This window comes from Stenella coeruleoalba (assembly GCF_951394435.1).
Source record: "Stenella coeruleoalba genome assembly, chromosome: 8".
Classification (NCBI taxonomy): Eukaryota; Metazoa; Chordata; class Mammalia; order Artiodactyla; family Delphinidae; genus Stenella; species Stenella coeruleoalba.
The window spans coordinates 70,390,056-70,410,796 of NC_137154.1; the positions used below are offsets into that span (position 1 = coordinate 70,390,056).

A 20,741-nucleotide genomic window follows, 5' to 3' on the forward strand; every position below is an offset into this window, starting at 1 on the left:
CAAAGAGTGTGACTGCTGGATTGTATGGTGAGACTATACTTAGTTTTGGAAGAAAGTGCTAATATTTTTTTTTTTTTTTTTTTGCGGTACGCGGGCCTCTCACTGCTTTGGCCTCTCCGGTTGAGGAGCACAGGCTCCAGACGCGCAGGCTCAGCGGCCATGGCTCATGGACCCAGCCGCTCCGCGGCATGTGGGATCTTCCTGGACCGGGGCACGAACCTGTGTCCCCTGTATCGGCAGGCAGACTCTCAACCACTGCGCCACCAGGGAAGCCCTGCCAATTATTTTTACCGGTAGAAAACTGATACTTTTTTTTGCTCATGATCTACTGCATGTTTGCACAAAAGGTCACACATATCCATTTGGAAATTCCACTCCTTGTCGTATTTGTCCTTGTTGCAGTGTTACAAAGTCAAGGTAAAGATTTCACAATCAGTCAAGAGCCAGAGGACCCAGCCTTTATTCAGACTCCTACCCCAGCTTGTTTAGTAGTCTTTCAACAAATCAGGTTTCGATGGCTCTCCACTTGCCAGTTTAGGAAAAGTGAGCTCTTGGCCACATTGCACCTCTGCTAGAGTTTGCACATAACAAGTTCAGATCAGGGCAAACATAATTTGTACTAAATAAATATTACCTATTATCACTATTACTTAGGAGCCCAAAGTTGTAAGATGGACATTAGAACCTGTACTTAAACGTATCCCATAGAGGTTGGAGTTCGGGTCTTGGGACTCCTGTAAGATTTGTATAAAAGGTCAGTTATGGATCTGTCTGACTACCTGGCCACAATGAATTATTCGTAGACATTAACAATTACACCAATTCAGTTTCCGTGTGTGTAAGGATTCCTTTCCAGATATTTGGAAATAACTTCACCATGATATTTATGTCGTTAGATTGTGACCATATATGGGCCTTGAAGTCGCTTTTTGCCCCAATGTTTGTGTTACATTTCATCACTTTAAATAGGAAAGCACAAACAGTTGGTAGGAATTGGCTACCGAGATAAGTGGAATGGACACTGATCTGAGTTGAACAGATCCTGGTGAGGAGCAGCCCTTGCCCATCCCGCTCTGCTCACCAGCTGCTCAAACTGAAATTCCTCCCAAGCTCCTTGTCATTGAACTGCAGTGATTACAGGGTAACAGTAAGACCCTTCTCACGGTTCCTCAGCAAGTGGTGGGGGTTAGGGGGATAAGCAGTTTCAGGGAGGACAGAGGAAGGGCAGAACTGAGCCCTGTTGGGCATGGGTAACATGTTGGAGGTGCCACTCAATGAAAATGCAACATTTGTGTGGCCGGGTTTCTGGATTTTTCTAGGATCCTGGCATCCAGTATCCTCGTGCCCTAAATGTTCAGGCCCCTCTGCCTAAAAAAGAGCTACGTCCAGGCCTGTAGACCTCAGAGAGCATCTTTTCTTTGTCCCATCTCTCAGAGAGCCTCTTCTCAAAAGCTTCACATGGTGTCTATATATTTCAGTGCTCGTTCACTCACTCTCTTATTATTTAATTCATTCATTCAGCACATGTTTGCTAAGCACTTACCGTGTACCAGGCACTGTTTTTGGAATTGGGGACACAACAGTGAAAAAGGCAAAGTTTCAGTTCTCCTGGAGCTTATATTCTCATTATAAAGAGAGACATAACAAGTCAAGCAGTCATAAGGGCTAGGAGAAAAAATAAAGCAGAGTAAGGGGTTAGAGAGTGACAGGACTGCTGTGTCGGAGAGGGTGGCCTCTTGGGAGTGTGGTCTTCGAATGCGCACTGTGGACAAGGGAGTGAGAGCATCACCCTAGGCAGAGGGACAACACATGCAAATACCTGCGGTGGGGGCACCCTTAAGGGGCTCACAGATTAGCAAAGTGGCTGGAGAGCAGGAGAGAGGCGGCGGGAGCTGTGGCGGGGGGAAGGCATAAAATGTCATAACTCAGTGAATGCAAACTCCTCCCACTGTGTGATTGGGGCCATTGGTGTTTTAGGTGACCTGGGGGTGGAGAAATTTGGGGGCCACAGAGTCTTTGAAAGCACGGATAATTCACAGCCATCCCTGGAAATGGCTCTATCGTTCCTACCAGATGCAAATCCTGAGAGCGGAATGTCTGTATGTTCTCGTTTCCTGCTGTACCAGCTGACATGTCACGTTTCTGACTTGTATTGCATTAGGTGGGACTTTAACAGAGCCAGCAGATCACTGACATTCACTAAGTTGACAATAGCCATCTCTGCTATGTATGAGCAGCAGCAAATCAATGCAGTCAGTATTTTGGAATTGTGCTGAGGCCCACATTCACATAATGTGGAGGGCAGTGAAGGCATCTCCTCAGGAGACTTCAGGAGACATCCTCTGGAAAACCAGCTACCAGGGGAGAGAGGAGGTGTGAGAGTTGAACGGGCTATAGATTTAGAATTTGAGGCTATGCATGGGAAATCCTGGCGCCAGAGACGGATAATTTTTAGGAAAGAGCTAGGATTAAGAATTTGCAAAGAAAGAGCTTAGGATCCATTCCCTGGGAATGTCAAGGGTCTATTGCATAAGTTTCTTTTTCCTGAGAAACTCCTTAGTAACCAGGTGACCTAACCTCAGCTCTCTCGTGGTATATCACCTTGACTGTACTTACACACGACCCTCTAGGACCCTGAGTACTTCATTAACCTATGATTTAGCTCATGCATTGAACCAGATTAGAAGAGTAGATAATTATCTTTCTTGGCTTTCTCTGTTTAGTGAGGACTCAATGAATATTGTCGATTGAGTGAATGACTTGAAACCACCGATAGAAATGAAAAAAAGAGCTAGTATCATAAGAAACACCTAAAATAAATAAATAATTCCTATTACAGCATAATTGCTTTCATGTTAATTGTCTTTTAAAATAAGATATCCAGTTCTAAGCTGGGGTTTGAAATAACTTACAGAGCCAGATAATAATCTCTGTTTGTCTTATTCCAATATGAGACCTTCATTCATTGACTCCACAAATATTAAGCACCCTCACCGTGCCAGGCTGGTCCTACATGCTAAGGAAACATAGTATGACGTTTATGATCTGCTTGGAGACAGACAGGCAGCTAGGCAGTTTCGCAAAGCCACAGCTTCTTCCCAGCTACCGTAACCATAGCCAGGCTCTCCCCCAAACTGCTGGTTTTAGAGTCTCTGAGAAAAGGTGTCTTTTACTGGGAACAGTCAGCCTCAAGTTCAGGACCAAAGACTCTTGGGGCTCTCAGAGCTGTTTCAGTCTGTTCTCGGTCTCATGGCAGCTCTCTTGTTCACTTTTCTCAATCGTACCTGACAAATGGGCACAGGTCACCTTTTTGGGAGAATGATGGCTACTCCGGGCATTCCTTTTTTACCACGTGTGCAGGGGGATGGGAATGGCTTTGAATGCTCCCACTGATTGCTTCACTCTAGGAAGTGAGTGTGGCTTACTGTCAAATCCCTCCCTTCCTCCACTCATGACATTGATATTCCTTGGCTCCTTCAGGGAGCCTGGTCATTTCAATGCCATTTCCTGTGTTCCATTCCGTTTTCCCACCATCTCCCCCCTTGCTATGGACCGAATGTGTCCTCCTTAAGTTCATATGTTGACACCTTAATCTCCAGTTAGGGATTTGCAGGCGGGGCCATTGGGAAATAATTAGATCTTCAGGGTGGAGCCCTCATGAATGAGATTAATGCCCTTCTAAAAAGAGAGAAGATTATTCTCTTCAGCATGTGAGAATGCAGCAAGAAGGTGGCTGTCCGTAAACCAGGAAGAGAACCCCCACCAAGAACCTGACCATGCTGGTACCCTAGTCTTGGACTTCCTGCCTCCAGAACTGTGAAAAGAAAATGGTGCTCAATCCCCCCACTGTATGGTATCTTGTGATAGCAGCCCAAATGGATAAAGACACCCCCGTAACTGCTTGTCTACAGTTCACACTGGCTACTCTAGGAGAAAGGTAAAAACAAGTAGGCTAGAGACAGGAAACGTGGCTACCATATTATGAGGGTCTACAATGTGCCAAGAACCCTGACTTCCAATTTGTATACATCGTGCACTTTTCTATCCAGAAGCTCAGTCTGTAGAGTCGGGCAGATGGAGATTGGAAGCCCAGCTCTGCCTTTTGCTAGGGTGACTGGCAAGTGACTTAGCACTCCGAGGCCCCTGCTCCTGGGAGAGCCAGCGGGGCCCAGCACACACCCTGTGTCCAAACACAAGGGCAGCGCTCATAAAACCATGGGACCTCGGCAGGCTGCTTCTGGACATGATAATAACAGAATTCACAACAATAGTATGGTTGTGAAGCTCAACTGACTTAATATAAGTAAGAGACTTAGAGTAGTAACTAGATTGAGGAAAAACAAGCTATTATTTCACATCTAGTTGAAGATTTTTTTTTTAAAAAGTGTGATTTCAGCACAGTGTTTGACGAGAAGCACACAACAAAGTCCAGCCATTATTGAAGTTATTATTATTACTTATTTTGTATTACTTTAATAATATTATTCATTACTATTATTAGTTTCAGACTTAGAGGTGACAGACGTGGGGTTGTCCCTGCTAAAGTACTTGAAAGGAGAATGACAAAGGAAAAGACTCTAGCTTCTTCTTCCTTTTTATTAACTTTTTATTTTATATTGGAGTATAGGTGATCAACAATGTTGTGTTAGTTCCAGGTGCACAGCAAAGTGTTTCAGTTATGCATATACATGTATCTATTCGTTTTCAAATTCTTTTCCCATTTAGGTTGCTAGATAATATTGAACAGAGTTCCCTGTGCTATGCAGTAGGTCCTTGTTGGTTATCCATTTTAAATATAGCAATGTGTACGTGTTAATTCCAAACTCCCTAACTATCCCTTCCCACATTCCCCCCAGTAACTGTACGTTTGTTCTCTAAGTCTGTTTCTGTTTTGTAAATATGTTCATATGTATCATTTTTTTTAGATTCCACATATAAGCGATATCATACAATACTTGTCTTTGTCTGACTTACTTCAGTCATTATGACAATCTCTAGGTCCATCCATGTTGCTGCAAATGACATTATTTCATTCTTTTTAATGGCTGAGTAATATTCCATTGTATATATGTCCCACATCTTCTTTATCCATTCCCCTGTTGTTGGACATTTAGGTTGCTTCCATGTCTTGGCTATTGTAAACAGTGTTGCAGTGAATATTAGGGTGCATGTATCCTTTCAGACCATGTTTTTCTCCGGATATATGCCCAGTACTGTGATTGTGGGATCATATGGTTGCTCTATTTATAGTTTTTTTTTTTTCTTGCGGTACGCAGGCCTCTCACTGTTGTGGCCTCTCCCGTTGCGGAGCACAGGCTCCAGACACGCAGGCTCAGTGGCCATGGCTCACGGGGCCATCCGCTCTGTGGCATGTGGGATCCTCCCGCTCCAGGGTATGAACCTGTGTCCCCTGAGTTGGCAGGTGGACTCTCAACCACTGCGCCACCAGGGAAGCCCCCTAGTTATAGTTTTTTAAGGAACGTCCATACTGTTCTCCACAGTGACTATACCAATTTACTTTCCCACCAACGATGTAGGAGAGTTCCTTTTTCTCCACACCCTCTCTAGCATTTATTAAATGTGGGTTTTTTGATGATAGCCTTTCTGACTGGTGTGATGTGATATCTCACTGTAGTTTTGATTTGCATTTCTCTAATAATTAGCGATGTTGAACATCTTTTCCTGTGCCTCTTGGAAAAGGCTGTAGCTTCTTATCAATCAAAGCGTGGCCAGGATTCACAGCACGGACATTGCCTTTGACTTCGGTGAAGTTCAGGAGCTCAGACTTTGGCCGCAGACCTACGACTCAGAGTCTGCATGTTAAACTAGATCCCAGGTGAGTCAGGGGCATGTTCAAGGTGGAGAGGCACTGCTCCGGTGTGCTGGAAACACACTGATGTCTAGATCCTCCCCCCATCCTCTCACCACCCCAAAATTCCAGCTCCATTGGCTGCAGTACAAATGTTAGAACTGCTGTGCAGTCATGCTTGACACCCACCCATCTATCTTTTGGTCCATGGGCAGTTAGGCTGCAGGGGTCGATGGGAGTTTAGTTTCTTCAGCAAGTGCCAGTGAGAGGGTTTGTTTGTTTTTTTCTCGAAATGCCCAGTGGAAGGATGGAGGGACACGGAGAGAACACATTCTTCTCTCCCGCCCCCGCCGTTCCCGTCTTCATTCCAACTATGGACACGTGACAAGGCTCTGTGCAGGCTTCTTGGCCAATGTTTCTGTTTCTCTGGTTGCTGTTCACAGTGTCCAGCTCTGCTGGCTGGCAGTCTATCTGTCAGGCCCGTGTACCTGGGGCTTGGCTTTTCGGTGGTGAGAGTTCGTATTTCCTTGAAATGGGTTCATCTCCTTCCTTCATCCACTCCTGCCAACTGCTCAGAACACCCAGAGCCTGCAGACCTTTCCTGTGAGACCCTTGACCCCTGGTAGAAAATTCCCATTGCCACCCGGCTCAGGCCAGTTATCTCAGTGACTGTTGCTGTGAGGAGGGCTGCTCATGCCCCATCGTAAAGCGAAGGACTCTCCTGGGGGCCAGTCTACTATTGTTTTGTGGGAATGAGGGTCATGGGGGTGTCATTTTCTGAATTTTCCAGAGAAGCTAACAACTTGGGATTTTATGAAAAAAATCATGTAAATGTTGACAGCTAGTTAAAAAAAAACTTCCAAGTCCTGATAGCCAAACAAAACATTTCCAGAGCTCAGACTTGCCCCCTGTTCTAAAGAGCCCATTTGGATTGCAAAGATTCCACAAGCCATGGAGGCTAATCCAAATGATCTCGCTGGACCTTTGGAGCTGGTAGAAAAGGGGAGATACCCGGAATCCCCTAAGCCACGTGGCCAAAGGTTTTTAATCCAGTGACTTGTTAGTTTGGTAGCCCCTCTGCTGAAGGCACGTCTTCCTTAGGCCTAAGCATGGCTGTTTCTCACACTCACATCTAAGGCCTCTGTATGTCTTCCTAGGGGGACAGGGGACCTCTCTGCCTAACCTGAGGCCAGATATGGTAGGAGTTGTGCAGGGCAGTTGTATTTCCCTAGGACAGCAAAACGGAACGAAAGAAAGGACGGGTTACACTCTCCAATCTTCTCCCTCCCCTCTTTTCTGCCCTCCTTGAATGACAGACAGCCCCAGCATTTGACAGAGCCCCTTGTTTAACGCTGCCACGTCTCTGCTAGTGACCGAATGTTTCTCCCTCAGTATTGTCTTTATACAAGATGATGTGACTTGTGTTTGTTGCTAAAATTATATCTGTAACAGATGCCCCCATTGTTGGGCCCTCGGTCCATGTGGAGCAGATTAATAATGCAGAGACAAAGGCCTCAAATACTCAGTGACTTTTAGAGCAGAATTTGCCGCAAGGGACTGGGGCCTTACACTGTGTTCGGCACGGTGATCGGACAGGCCTGTGAGAGAACAGGAATTGCGACCACAGTCTAAATGCCATTGGAATTGTAGGCAGAGCTCTTGAGGTAAACGGGCAGGGAGCATAAAGCATCAAGAAGAGGCATCCGCATGTGGAAACAAAGAGTAATGTGGTTAAAATGACAGGTCATCTAGTCACCACTGGTGGACAAAATTAGGAGACAGGGGAACCAGGTAATAAGTCTAGGGAGACAGTAGATAGTTCAGTGAACATGGCCAATCTCGTGGTTCTTTTTGCTGCTTTCCATTTTTCTCAAAAAAGCCTTTTAAGACAGATCAGAGGAGGGTGGTCACCTACCATGAACCTCCTGGATCTTAGCATGGACCACTGGGACTTTTCTTGCCCTTCCCTCATCTTCTTATTGCAAGATAATTTGTGTTTTATCTTTATTTTATTATAGTATAGTAGATTTATCTCTACAATGTTGCTTTAACTTCTTCTGTACAGAAAGGAGATTCAGTTATATATATAGAGATTCTTTTTCATATTTTGTCCATTATGTTGTATCCCAGGATATTGCACATACTTCCCTGTGCTCTACAATAGGCTCTTGTTGTGATCCATTCTATACAAAATAGTTAGCAGCTGCTAATCCCACACTCCCCGTCCTCACCCTGTGTTGTGTTTTTCAATATCTGCTGAACGTGGTTTTTTTTTTTTTTTTTCCGATTTTTTTTTAGTTGCGTGAACCTTGGCAAAATTACTGTTGCACAGCGAGGTGGAGAGCGCGTCTCATTGTCTCGCCTGCTACACGGGCCCACACACTAGCAGGCATTGTCCTAATGAGCACTTCCTGCCCACAGTGATCCCAGCGCTAGTGCCCCGGAAGGCTACCTGAGACTTGGTCAGGGCCAGTGGATCAAGGGTTTTTCGGCCTCTGGAGGGTTGTGCTGCAAAGGTTCTGTGCTCTCTTGATTTGGAATTGAATTGTCAAGGTGAATCCTGCAGCTAACCTGTTTATAATCTGAGTTTAATCTTTCTGAAAAGAAAACAAGAGCCCTAAAAATACCTGTCTTGTAAAATCCAGATTTTTATAATTGCATTTTTTTCCCCCTAAGTGAAAGACTGGCCACCTACCTACAGTGAAACTATATGGAAGGAACAAACTAGCGTTTACTCAGTTTTGCTATAGTTTAAGTGTTTCACATTGTTTAGTTCATTTCATTCTCATGTCCAAAATATCACGTAGGTATTATAATTCCAATTTTACAAATGAGGGACTTAAGGCTCAGAGAGCTCAAAAAGCTTATAAATGGCAGAGCTTAGATTTAAATCAAAGTCTCCTGATACCCAGACCTCTGCTTTTCCCATTTATCTGCACTTCTGGAGTCCTTTTGCAATTGCCAGATGCTGTTCTATTCAGACTAAGACAGACACATATAGACAGAGATAGGACTGAATGTTTGCCTTAATGTTTTTTGCAGTGTTAAAAATAAACAGCAATTATTTTAAATTCATAAGTAGTTATAATGGAATAGATACTTAGGCAAATAGATTTCTGAAATAAGTGTTTAAAGTTCCATGTTGAAAATCAAGATGACCTGGTAGAAAGCTGAGATTGTGAGTTCCAGGACAGCAGAGACCATGTTTTATACACTCTTTGTCTCCTGCAATTAGCCCTGAGCCTAGCCCACAGTGGGGAGGAAGGCACTCAGTGTCTGCTGAATGAATAAATAAGTGTCTCCTGTATCCACATCAATATTTGGAAAAATGACACCATCTACTTAAGTCAAATGGTCCTCCTTCACCCACTGAACAGACTGTTGTCTTCAACATTACTGCCATAGACTGTTTGTCTCCCTCCAGAGTTCATGCGTTGAAACTTAAGTGATGGTATTTGGAAGTGGAGCTTTGGGGAGGTGATTAGGTCATTAGAGGAGAGCCCTCATGAAAGGGATTAGTGCCTCTAGAAGGAGACCACAGAGAGCTTGCTTGCCCCTTCTGCCATGTGTGTATACAGCAAAAAGACGGCCATCTATGAACCAGGAAGTTGGTTCTCACCAGACACTGCCTCTGCTTGCCCCTTGATCTTTGACTTCCCGGCCTCCAGAACAGTGAGAAATAAATGCTTGTTTCTAAGCCACTATGATATTTTGTTATATCATCCTGAAAGGACCATGAAAATACTAAATAATTTTAACAGGGGTTAGGCAAGAGAGCCAAGCCAAGCAGTTTATCCATATCTGGAGAAGGTGGATTTTGGTCATCTTGCTTCATCAGAACCTCCATTTCCTGTTTGTATTATAAAATGACTCAGGGCCTTGGTGATCTATGAACAACTAGTGAAAATGAAATACTCCTGTGAGTTTTTTAAAAATGTATATTTATGGAACCTACAGTGGTTTCCAAACTTCAACTGAATTTAATACTATTTGCTTTGAAAACGAATTTCATTTTCCCACTTATAAGTTTTTCTGTATAAAATTTTAAATACGGAAAAATAAAACAAAATAATTTTACTTACCTATGGTGCAAAGCCAGTTATTGAGCTTTTCTCAGTCTTTTATTATCCTTTGCGTATGTTCACACACTGTGATCATACCATGCATATATTTTTGATTCTACTTTTCTAATTATTCTTTCTAATATAAACATATTGATAGAACTTCATTTTCCTTTGTTCCTGGCAAGTAAAAAAAACTTCCATAATGCAAAGGCAAAATATGTTTTTTCCAGTTAAAGAAAACAATACAGATGAAAGATACACAGATTATTCAAAATGAAGAAAATTTAAAATATGGAAGTTTAAAACAGAATGTTCTGCTTTGTCCCGTTGACAGTCAAATACATTTTAAAGGGGACACGCAATCAGCAAGAAACAGAAGGCCAGGGAAGCTCCTTTTGATCCTCTGTCTAAATGTATAATATTCACTCAGTCTGCGTGTCTGCCATCTGAATAAACTCCTTTTGGGGCCCAGAGTTGAGCTGAATTAATGTTGGTCGGGGAGGCTTAGGAGTTGCTTATAGAACCAGTCTCCAAGGTGCACTAGAGCATCACTGGAAATTTGCTGGTATTTAAAAAATGTGTTTATTGCATCTTCTCTTAGGGATAGCGGGGTCTATAATTGGAAAACAAGACTTTCATTAGTCACTTGGGGAATGGTAGTCCAAGGATCACTATCCTCTTAAGAGGAGAAGTTGGTTAACTTAGGGCTTTGGATTTGTTCCCTGCTGTATGCAGGTTTGGGGTGAGAGCTGGATTTCTGAGCCTCAATGTCAGAGCTCCTACTTCTCTGCTGTGTCTCAGAGTACCAGTCACTCTAATAAATGATTAGGAAAAGAATGTTGACCTAAAGAGCCATAAAGCTTTTACCTGTCCAAGGTATCCACATCTCAGTGGGTCTCAGTTATATCACCTTTCTGAGTTCCTGGCTAAGATAAAGGGATGTGTACCAGATGCTTCCACAAACTCCAGGCTAAGTATGAAGTGCAGCTTCTCTCTTTCCTGGGAAATGGGTCAGTCATGTTATCATTTGCCATTGATATCTTGGACATTGGTTTAAAAATGAGCTATATAGCTTGGCTCTGATGAAGTTAGAAGACCTATATATTTATTTTATATCTGTATCATCTATTAAATATTCATTTAGTACTGTTTATGTGCTATGTATTTTTCTAAGCTCCTTGTATCCTGAATTTCATCACATCTAAGATGCCACTGATTATAAGCTACACCATTATTTTTCCTACCACTGAGGCAACTAAACACTGCTATGCTATTGACTGTAAATTGCACCTCAATTTCAGACATGTTAAAATGTGAAAAATGCATGTCCTAGAATCAATGACACATGGTATATTAATACATGTTGTCATAATTAAAACAACTCTAGGAGGTAGGTTCTATCATTATCCTCATTTTGTAGATGAGGAAACTGAGGCATAGAGAGGTTTCACAATATGCCCAGGAGCACACTGCATTTGCACCCAGACAGTCTAACTCCAGGGCCCAGGACATAACCACTACACTGTTCTCCCTGCAGACAAGGAAAGCCGAAAAAGAAAAGTTTCAGAAAAGTTATTTTAAATATTTCTCTGCATGAGGAGACTCAAAGTTATTCCTGTCTGCAGTTGTCCCCTAACATCTGGATCTATATCCAAAAGCTGAGCAATCCGGAAGTGCAAGGAGTTCTATGGACCATATGTCCATTTTAGTGCAAGCTCATGGGGTGAGAGCGTGCATGTGGACACATGGCTGCTTCTGTGAGGACTGAGGTTGTCTAGTGTTACTTCTAGACATCATCCAAGGTTTAGCTTTGCCAGAAAGAAGACCGTTCTGCCCACAGTTTCAGGAGAGCGTGATTCAGCCTCCTGTTGCCTTGGGTGTCAGCCACCACTTTTGACTCTGAGGGCTTCTGCTTCTCACTTGAGGGTTGAGCCTAGTGTCCTTTCTTAGGTTTAGTCATGATGAGGAAAATGAATCAGGCATCCTCACCCAAATCGGAGCTACTCCTCAGCCTCCTTGCCTCTTCTCATAATGCAAATGTGGTTAGTTTCCTCACTACCTGTCAATTTCATACAAGGGTTTGACACTTAACAGAGAGGAGTGACAAAGAAGTAGCTTCAGGAACCTAGAAATTTAATCATTATTTTTGTTTAGAAGCCACAGTTTCAACATATCTCATCATTAAGTATGATTTTACACCATTGCTACTGTCTTTCCAGAGCTACTTCTTCCCAGATTAGCTTCAGCGACCCTTCTCTGCCCTCATAGCACATAGCTCTCTTAAAGAGCACTTCTCACACTGTATCGGAACTCCTTGTCTGTCTGTCTGTCTTCCCTACCTACTTCAGTTCTGTGGTACAAAGTTCTGTATCTGTCTTCCACTGGACTAGAGGTGACACAGCATAAACTGCACATTAGAGAACTCACTGGGGACGTGAAAATTCCTCAGCGTTGCCCTTCCCTGTCTAAGGCAGAGCATCAGTTAACTTCTGCTTTCTTTTCTGGTTACCCATGGAGCCCTGCGAGGTGCTGGCATGAGAGCAGGGACAAAGTCAAACCTCATTCCTCCCTGAATAGTGGGCATCTAGCCAGTGCTCATGGTAGAGGTTTTAAAAACCTTTTGAAAATGAATGAATGAACCAGAGCCATGAGACTCCAAATGAAATTTTATGGGCTTTCTCCCTTACTTTTATTCATTTATTTACTCAGTGTATTGAATACTTACTGTATAGCAGGCACTATGTTTATGTCTGAGGGGCAAGGTAGCAATTAGATACAGGGGAAATACTGGGATCAATAGGCAGGGGAAATACTGGGATCAATCAGGGAGTTCTCTGGTGGTCCAGTGATTAGGACTCCGTGCTTCCACTGAAGGGGCCTGGGTTCGATCCCTGGTCAGGGAACTAAGGTCTCAAATGCTGCAAAAAAAAAAAAAAAAAAAAAAAAAAAAAAACAAAGGCACGGGCTTCCCTGGTGGCGCAGTGGTTGGGAGGCCACCTGCCGCTGCAGGGGACACTGGTTCATGTCCCGGTCCGGGAAGATCCCACATGCCGCAGAGCTGCTGGGCCCATACGCCATGGCCGCTGAGCCTGAGCGCCTGGAGCCTGTGCTCCGCAATGGGAGAGGCCACAACAGTGAGAGGCCCGCATACCGCAAAAAAAAAAAAAAAAAAAAAAAAGGCACAATCAGAAAGGGCCCTTAACATCACATATGTCAGGAGGAGGGCAAGGGGTGAGTGAGGACATGCTTGTTAGGAAGATGGATGGCTCGAGGACCTAATGTTTAGCTGGATTGTGTTTAAAAAAGAAAAAGTAAATGAAAGAGATGAAGGGATGGGAATACAAGGTGAGACTTCCAGGCCAAGGGTAGTATTTTATGATGCAAAGTCTCAGGGACAAGAGAGTGTACTCTCTGTGGTAGAAACGGCAGGAAGTTGAATAGTACAGCTCAGAGCATTGATGGCAAGGTGGCACAGGCCAGTGGTGAGGCCCAAGAGGAAGGGATCAGATGTCAGTGGTTTTGGGGGTCAGGTAGGGAGCAGGGTTTCATCCTAAGGCAAATGGAGACCAATTGACGGACTGTTAGAGTAGGATGATGTCATCAGATTTATTTTAGGAAGTCACTCCAGCTGCAGAATGGATTGGTGGGGATGAAGGGATTCAAAACTGGGTATGAGAGATGAGGTGGTGAGGACTGCAGGGCTGGAGAAGGGTCCAGTTTGACTCATGTCTTCAAACAGCTTGGAAAAGAATCAAGCAAACCACTGAAATCCAAGTAGAATGTCATTTTATTCCACATCAGCCATTATTCTTCCCCTTCAGGTCTTTGCTGACAGCTGTTGACACATGTTGGATTGGCATGGGTGTGAGTGCAGAGGCCTAAGAGGATCTGGGTTGAAACCTCGTCCCCAGGAGAAGAGAGTCAGTGGCAAAGAAAAGGGACCAGAGGTGATCAAATGGAGACAGCGAATTATCGCTCATAAAGATGCTGGGAAAGACAGGCTTCCCCTAGAATGAGCTGTCAGTAAAACTTTAATTAGATCAAGATACTCCCATGACGTACTGTGTTCTAGGATCTTGGGGTGAGGACATCTGTAATTTGCAAAAGTAAACTCAATATCATCATATAACTTCTCTTTGGAAAACAAGCTAACAAAAAGAAGCTATCTTGTTTGTACTATAAACTAAAAGGAACTAAAGTAGACAAAATCAGCCTGGCTGTGGGATGTGCAAATGTTCTGTGCTATGTGCGTGTTGGTCACTGACAGGGGTCTTGGGAAAAAGTAGAATTTGCCGAAGGCGGTGGGGGAGTAGTGGCAGAGATAGTTATGCTTATCAAAGGTGGGGGGCAGGGATCAAGAAAGTTTGAAAAACAGTGAATTAAAATCATATAAATGCTTTAGTCATAAAAACTGAAAATTTATTTATATATTCTGCATTTTTTGAAACAACATAATTATCAAATTTGACATCTATTACTCCAGAATCTGTGGTAGCCAATGGGACCCAGAGACTAAGGAGGTACAACCCTGTCCCCCAAAGTACATGATCTACTAGAGAAGACAGACAGAGGAATGATTAATATCCTTACATGACAAGTAGCATAATAGAGCATGTATAAAGAACATGAGAAAGAGAGGGATTGATTTCTAGTTGTTTAATTGTGTTTAGAGTTGACAACATGAATCGACTTTGGGGAACATGTATAATCCTAGATAGTAATATAAATATTAAACCATCCCATGAAAACCCTAATCCTCACAGCCTCGCATGGAGAACATGGCAGAGGTGTACAAGGGTAAGGATGACCTGTCTGAGGGACAAGTACCACGTGACCAGGGTCATCAACTCCAGATCAAAGGGGACTCCAAGTCAGGTTGTTACTGTGACATCACACTGTATGTGCTTTTTTTTAATTAAGAAATAAATTTAGGTTTCATTTCAGGGGCCAAACATAGTCAACCTTTTCAGGTATTGAAGCCTCCAAGGAATTGGTTCCGAAGCTCCAAAATGTGCTCTTCTGACAATTTCTCTCCTATTTTATAGGCTCACCTCATGGATTTGCTGTGACTTAGAGGAAAGGCCAGGCTTAGGAAACAGACGGACCTGGCTCAAATCTGGCTCAGGACTCACTGATTATGCCATCTTGGACAAGCATCTGAACGCTCTGGTCCAGTTCCCCACGTGGCACGCTGAGGAAATATGACTAAATAATAAGATGTGAGTGAATGCACCCTAGTAGGCTCTCTGCTTCTGTCTCTACCACCACCGCAGTAAAGGTACCATCTCTCATCTGGATCTTTATAAATGTTTGTCTTCATTTATTCTGGGCCACTGCAGTCTGTCCATTTCTTCCCAGAAGACAAATGTGATTGTGTCTCCGCCATTGAAAGATCAAAAGCCTCACCATGATTTTTATAATATTTCTTTCCAAACTCCAGGACATGAGTCATTACTGGGTCATAGAAACGACATTGTGGGTTACCAGCAGCATATTTTTTAAACGGGAACACAATAGAACACAACAGAAATACTAGATTGCAATGTTAATTTTAAGCATAAGGATTGTTACATGAAGCTTGTTTTCTCAATATGGGTCCGGGTTTTAGTATTTTCTGAGAGAAGAAATAAGTGCACCTGTGAAATAAAAATAGGACAATGGTGGGGGGCAGGTAAGGAAGCTAAATACACTTGAAAAAGCTAAGGGGACAGAAATGAGCTGTTAAATATTAAAAGTTTGATAGAAGAAATGAAAAAGTCAGTAGAAGTTGGTTTACAAGATAAGGATGAGAAAAATTTTCAGAAGATAAAGCATAGTGATAAAGAGAGAGAAAATTGGAAGAAGAAAAGACACAAAAATTGGAGGTCCAGTCCATGAGGTCTGATATCCAAATACAGGAGATAATGTACAGGGGGAAAAACTAGAGGAAGTTGTCACAGAAGGAACTAAAAAGTTTTCATAAAACTAAACAACCAGAATTTTGAGACGGAACAAACTTAAGAGCACTGAGAAAAAGAAATGCTCCTATAAACTAATAGAGAGGAACACAACAAACTAGGACTAGGAATCATACTTACATCTCCCTTATTCTTCATATCATACTCGCAAAACAATAAAAAATTAATAGAACAAACCCCGAAACCCCAGTTAGAATTAAAGGTATAACTAAAATCCAAATTAAAAGTACAATTAACATATAAAAAGGAAAAACCCCATAAGATAATATTTATCTGTCTCTGCAGGGGCAAATAACTTTCTAAGTTTCTAAACATAAAGGCCATGAAAGGCATTACAAAGGAAAAGACCCACTCAACATTTTAATATATTAAAATGAAATATATGCCAAAACCATTTAAAATTAAATATAAATTAAAGAAAGAGCAAACTGGAAAAAACTATGAACAGATTAAACAAAGGGTTTAACATGTAAAGTATTCACATAAGCAATTCGTAAAATGTGCATATACTGTGTAAAATATGCAAAATATTCACATAATATATAAAATATTCTTGTAAGTAAATGAGAAATAACACTAGAACCATATTAGAGAAAAATGGGCAAAGGATATGAACCAATACAAACGGCTAGATTCACTGAAGAAGAAAAAGTCAATCTTAGTTGTAATTTAAGAAGTATAAATTAAAACGAGCTACAGTTTTTCACCAAAATTTTTCACAATAATTTTCTTAACAAATTATTAAAGATTGTTTTTCAGAGTAAAGTTAATGGTGATGATGTAAACTGATATGTTTCTGGAAAGTTTTGGTGATACATTATAAGTATTTTTAATGTTTAAGTCTTGCAATGCAGTAATTCCATTTCTAGATATCTAATCCAAGGATTTAATTATTTCACTAATGTTTTACCAAATAAACTGATCTCCTTACTGAAGTATAGGATATTTATAAGGGATTAGTAATACTTGTGGAAAAGTAAAAAACAAAATGACTCTCCAGTAATAGGGGAAACGTTGAGTCACTTACCTTCATCAAATAGAATTTATTTAGCCATCAAATATTATGGTTATAATTATTTTCAATAAACAGTGAGTAGACTTTCTAACTTGAGAGGAAATTTATTAAACACATCATTTAGATATTGGCTGTCAGCAGAAACAATGGCTAACGTCTGAGGCATTCTGTCAACAATCCTCATTTGAAATAATAGCTTTGAAATATGCACGGAACATAAAAGACAAGAAGGCTTTCCTGCTGTCTTGAAATTGTTGAGCAATCTGTACAATAAGCAAACAGGACAATGGCCACAGTGAGAGGATTTATTAAACTGACTTCACTTCTTACCTTCCCCAGTTTAAACACACACACACACACACACACACACACACACACACACACACACACACACACACACACACACCAGGAAAGCTTGGAGGAATTATTTTTGAAAGACTCCTAATTTCCAGAAATCCATCAAGTCTAATCATTGTGCTAAAAATACTTTTCTTCAATTGTCAGAATTGTCAACTTTCCTTAGATGAAAAATTTCTGTGTTACTGGGGATACCATGAATAAGGGTAAAATGGAAGAGTAACTGAAACGAAAGGGTACTTATTCTCAGCTAGTACCTGTGGCTCCAATTGAAAGAATTCATGGAGGCGGTTTCACAGTAAAAGCAACCATCTGAGACCCATAGAGAAGACATTTGTCTGGAGCACTGAAGGATCACCGTAATTGTAATCGGCAAATTCTGAGAAGTTTTGATTTGCGCACAGAGTTACACTTACAAAATCAGAGTGTTTCAGTTGGATGCTCAATATCTGAAGACTGATGTGTATCTAGATTATTTATTTTGTATAGATGGAAGCCCGGCCTCATTCCTCCTAGGATCCTTAGAAATGTAAGAAGGAAATAATTTAGTTTATAAAACAAATACAGGGGACTTCCCTGGCAGTCCAGTGGTTAGGACTCTCTGCTTCCACTGCAGGGGGACGGGTTTGATCCCTGGTCAGGGAACTAAGATCCCACATGCCACGTGGCAAAGCTAACAAAAACAAAGACAGAAACAAATATGCAACTCTAACCTTGTTTTAGTTGTCTGTTAATAATTCAGTGGGAAATAAGGGCCTCTGTGATATTCATAATCAGCATTTTATGGTGTATTAGGGGAAAGACCCTTAGCACGGTATTTAAATTTTTGACATTAACTTTCCTTCTAAATTATTTTACTCTTCTCTTTTCATTTCTTTGAGGAAGTGTTCATATAGAATGAAAAATTTCATTATATATTTATATAGTTTTTTTTTTCTTTTCTTTTCTTTTTTTTTTTTTTGCGGTATGCGGGCCTCTCACTGTTGTGGCCTCTCCTGTTGCGGAGCACAGGCTCCAGACGCGCAGGCCTAGCGGCCATGGCTCACGGGCCCAGCCGCTCCGCGGCATGTGGGATCTTCCCGGACTGGGACACGAACCCGTGTCCCCTGCATTGGCAGGCGGACTCTCAACCACTGCGCCACCAGGGAAGCCCTATATAGTTTTAAATAAAATCATTGTAGAAGAATTTTTAAGATTAAAAATTACGGTGAGATGGGCAGATTATCACATGATACAGGTGACTGCTACTTGTAGATCCTCAGGGTCTGGCTTGAGTGGTGACAGCTATAAGTAGGAGAGGAAGGCAAGCTGGATCCTTGGCTCCTTATATAAGGAAGGAGAGCACAGGGAGCCTCCCTGGGGTATACAGATGTCGCTGGGCACTCACAGTAGACTGTCCTGGGATCCCCTGACCTCACCGATTATATGACTAGGGAGAGGGAGATGTAAGAACGAACAGTAACTGGGATACTGTATTCCCATCCTTAGAAAAAAAGATTTCTAAAGGAGGAAGTGAATTTCAGGAGAAAGATGATCAATTTCTACTAAACAAGTTGATTTTCAGGGGCTCAGTGGCCAGTCAAGAAGGAAAAGCAAATCAGAAGCGCAGGAGAAAGTCAGTGCTATTCGAGAAAGCTATGGCAATAAATAATACCTTTAAAGAGAGGGAGAGTGTGATACTAAAGAATGCCGTGAACATAAAAAGGAAATTTAAGGGGAAAAATAAAAAGAGTTCAAAGAGAGATGAGAAATTAGCTTTGAAATAAGACTGCATTTGTATAGTAGAAAAAGAAGTGTAACGAAGGAGAAAGAAAAGAACCGGAGAAGACTATCAGTACCCTGGAGGCCAGAGACATTTTAGGAGGAAGGAGGCGCGCCATGAATCAATGATGTAGAGAGATAAAGTGTAACCCATGGAGCAGCACTTGGGAGACGATGTGATGATTTACAGAGATGAATTTCAGTGGAGAAGTGGGGTCAGAATCAGAAGACCAGAGAGATGAGGAAATGCTTTTGTAAACGTAGATTATTTTTGTTTCTGTTTTGACATGTTGGGTATTGAAATGAAGGAAAGAGAATGGATGCAGCTTAAATCAGGAAACAGACTGATGACTGATGATTCAACTCTTTACAGAGTTGATAGTGATCATTTAATTGACCATAGTTTTAGAATGCATGGGAGGTGTCAATTTAAGGAGTTTAAATGACAAGATTAGCTCTGGAGAGGGGGAGTATCTTCTCTTCTCCTGAGACAGGAGAGTAGGAAGAAAGATGGGGTGTAACCAAGAGGAGAGAGATTGCAGTGGGCGCCAAATGATTTTAGTTATTTATTTTTTTAATAAACATTTTTGGAGTGTGCACTATATAAAGTACCAAGATCCCTTGGAAAATATGATGACGAAAAACTCCTAGACAGTGCTCTCAAAGTAGTTTTTTTGGTTTGTTTTTTTGTTTGTTTTTTTTTTTGCGGTATGCGGGCCTCTCACCACTGTGGCCTCTCCCGTTGCGGAGCACAGGCTCCGGACGCGCAGGCTCAGCGCCCATGGCTCACGGGCCCAGCCGCCGCGCGGCATGTGGGATCTTCCCGGACCGGGGCACGAACCCGTGTCCCCTGCATTGGCAGGCAGACTCTCAACCACTGTGCCACCAGGGAAGCCCTCAAAGTAGTTTTATATGGAAGATAAGTCAAGTACAAAAATAACTCTAGAGATTGAGAACACAAGCTATTAACTTAAATACAAATTTTTCTACACCTCAGTTTCTTCCTCCATAAAATGGGAATAATGAGAGTACCACCTATGTTTCAAGCATCCCATTCTCTTTCTAGCTTACATTTCCCAGTGTTCTAATAGAAGTATTTGACCTAATGGAGACATTCAGCCCATGAATCAAACACTGTTTCATTCTCCATCATTGCCCTTATGTTCTCATTTCCTTTTTTACCCAAGATAAATTTACTGGCCCATCATTTTAATCACTCTCTTATCCCTCCATCCAATCCATCAAGACACTTGGTCCTCTCTCCTTGAGATACACATGGCTGGAAAACCCTAACCCTGATGAAACCTTACTATTTGCTTTCTTCCCATCTTTTGAGTCCCCTTCTGCATGGAGGAAAATTCCACAAAGTCATACAATATGAGTTCAGGAAACACATCCAGAGCAAGGCACACATAAGCCTCTGCACTTCTTCAGCATCTACGTGGGGAGGCATCCCATGTGGAGGAGGGTTTTGTTCTAGTGGAAGCCCCTTCCCCATTGCTCTTCCTTCATATAGGGCCTTGATGACAGCCACTTTATTAGGAAAGGGACCTTCAGACTGCTTGGGGAATTAAGCTGCCTAGATATCATGCCAGCCATTTACAGGAGCTGTCTTGGAAAGCCAGCAGCCCTGTTCGTTTGGAGGCACCTGGGGACTTTGGGCCCTTTTGGATGCTATAGCCGTCCAGTCATGGAAGGAGTCTAGGCTAGCCTACTGTTCAGGCATCTTAGGATGAACATCTAGGGTCATTTTTGAACAATGCTTCTCCTTCATAACT

General features: G+C 42.2%; 1 protein-coding gene across 2 annotated transcripts in view; it reads left to right on the top strand.

Annotated features, from left to right (window-relative positions):
* LOC307190011 (lysine-specific demethylase 4D-like) overlaps window positions 1-20,741 on the top strand; it is a 72,174-nt gene that overhangs the window by 43,865 nt on the left and 7,568 nt on the right. The window contains exon 1 of one of the 2 annotated variants that reach the window (XM_079928748.1): window positions 15,129-15,151. The exons of the other annotated variant lie outside the window; for it this stretch is intronic. The gene's annotated coding sequence lies outside the window, so the exon portion shown is untranslated. Of the gene's footprint in view, window positions 1-15,128; window positions 15,152-20,741 lie in introns of those variants that run through there. 2 annotated transcript variants of the gene reach the window in all.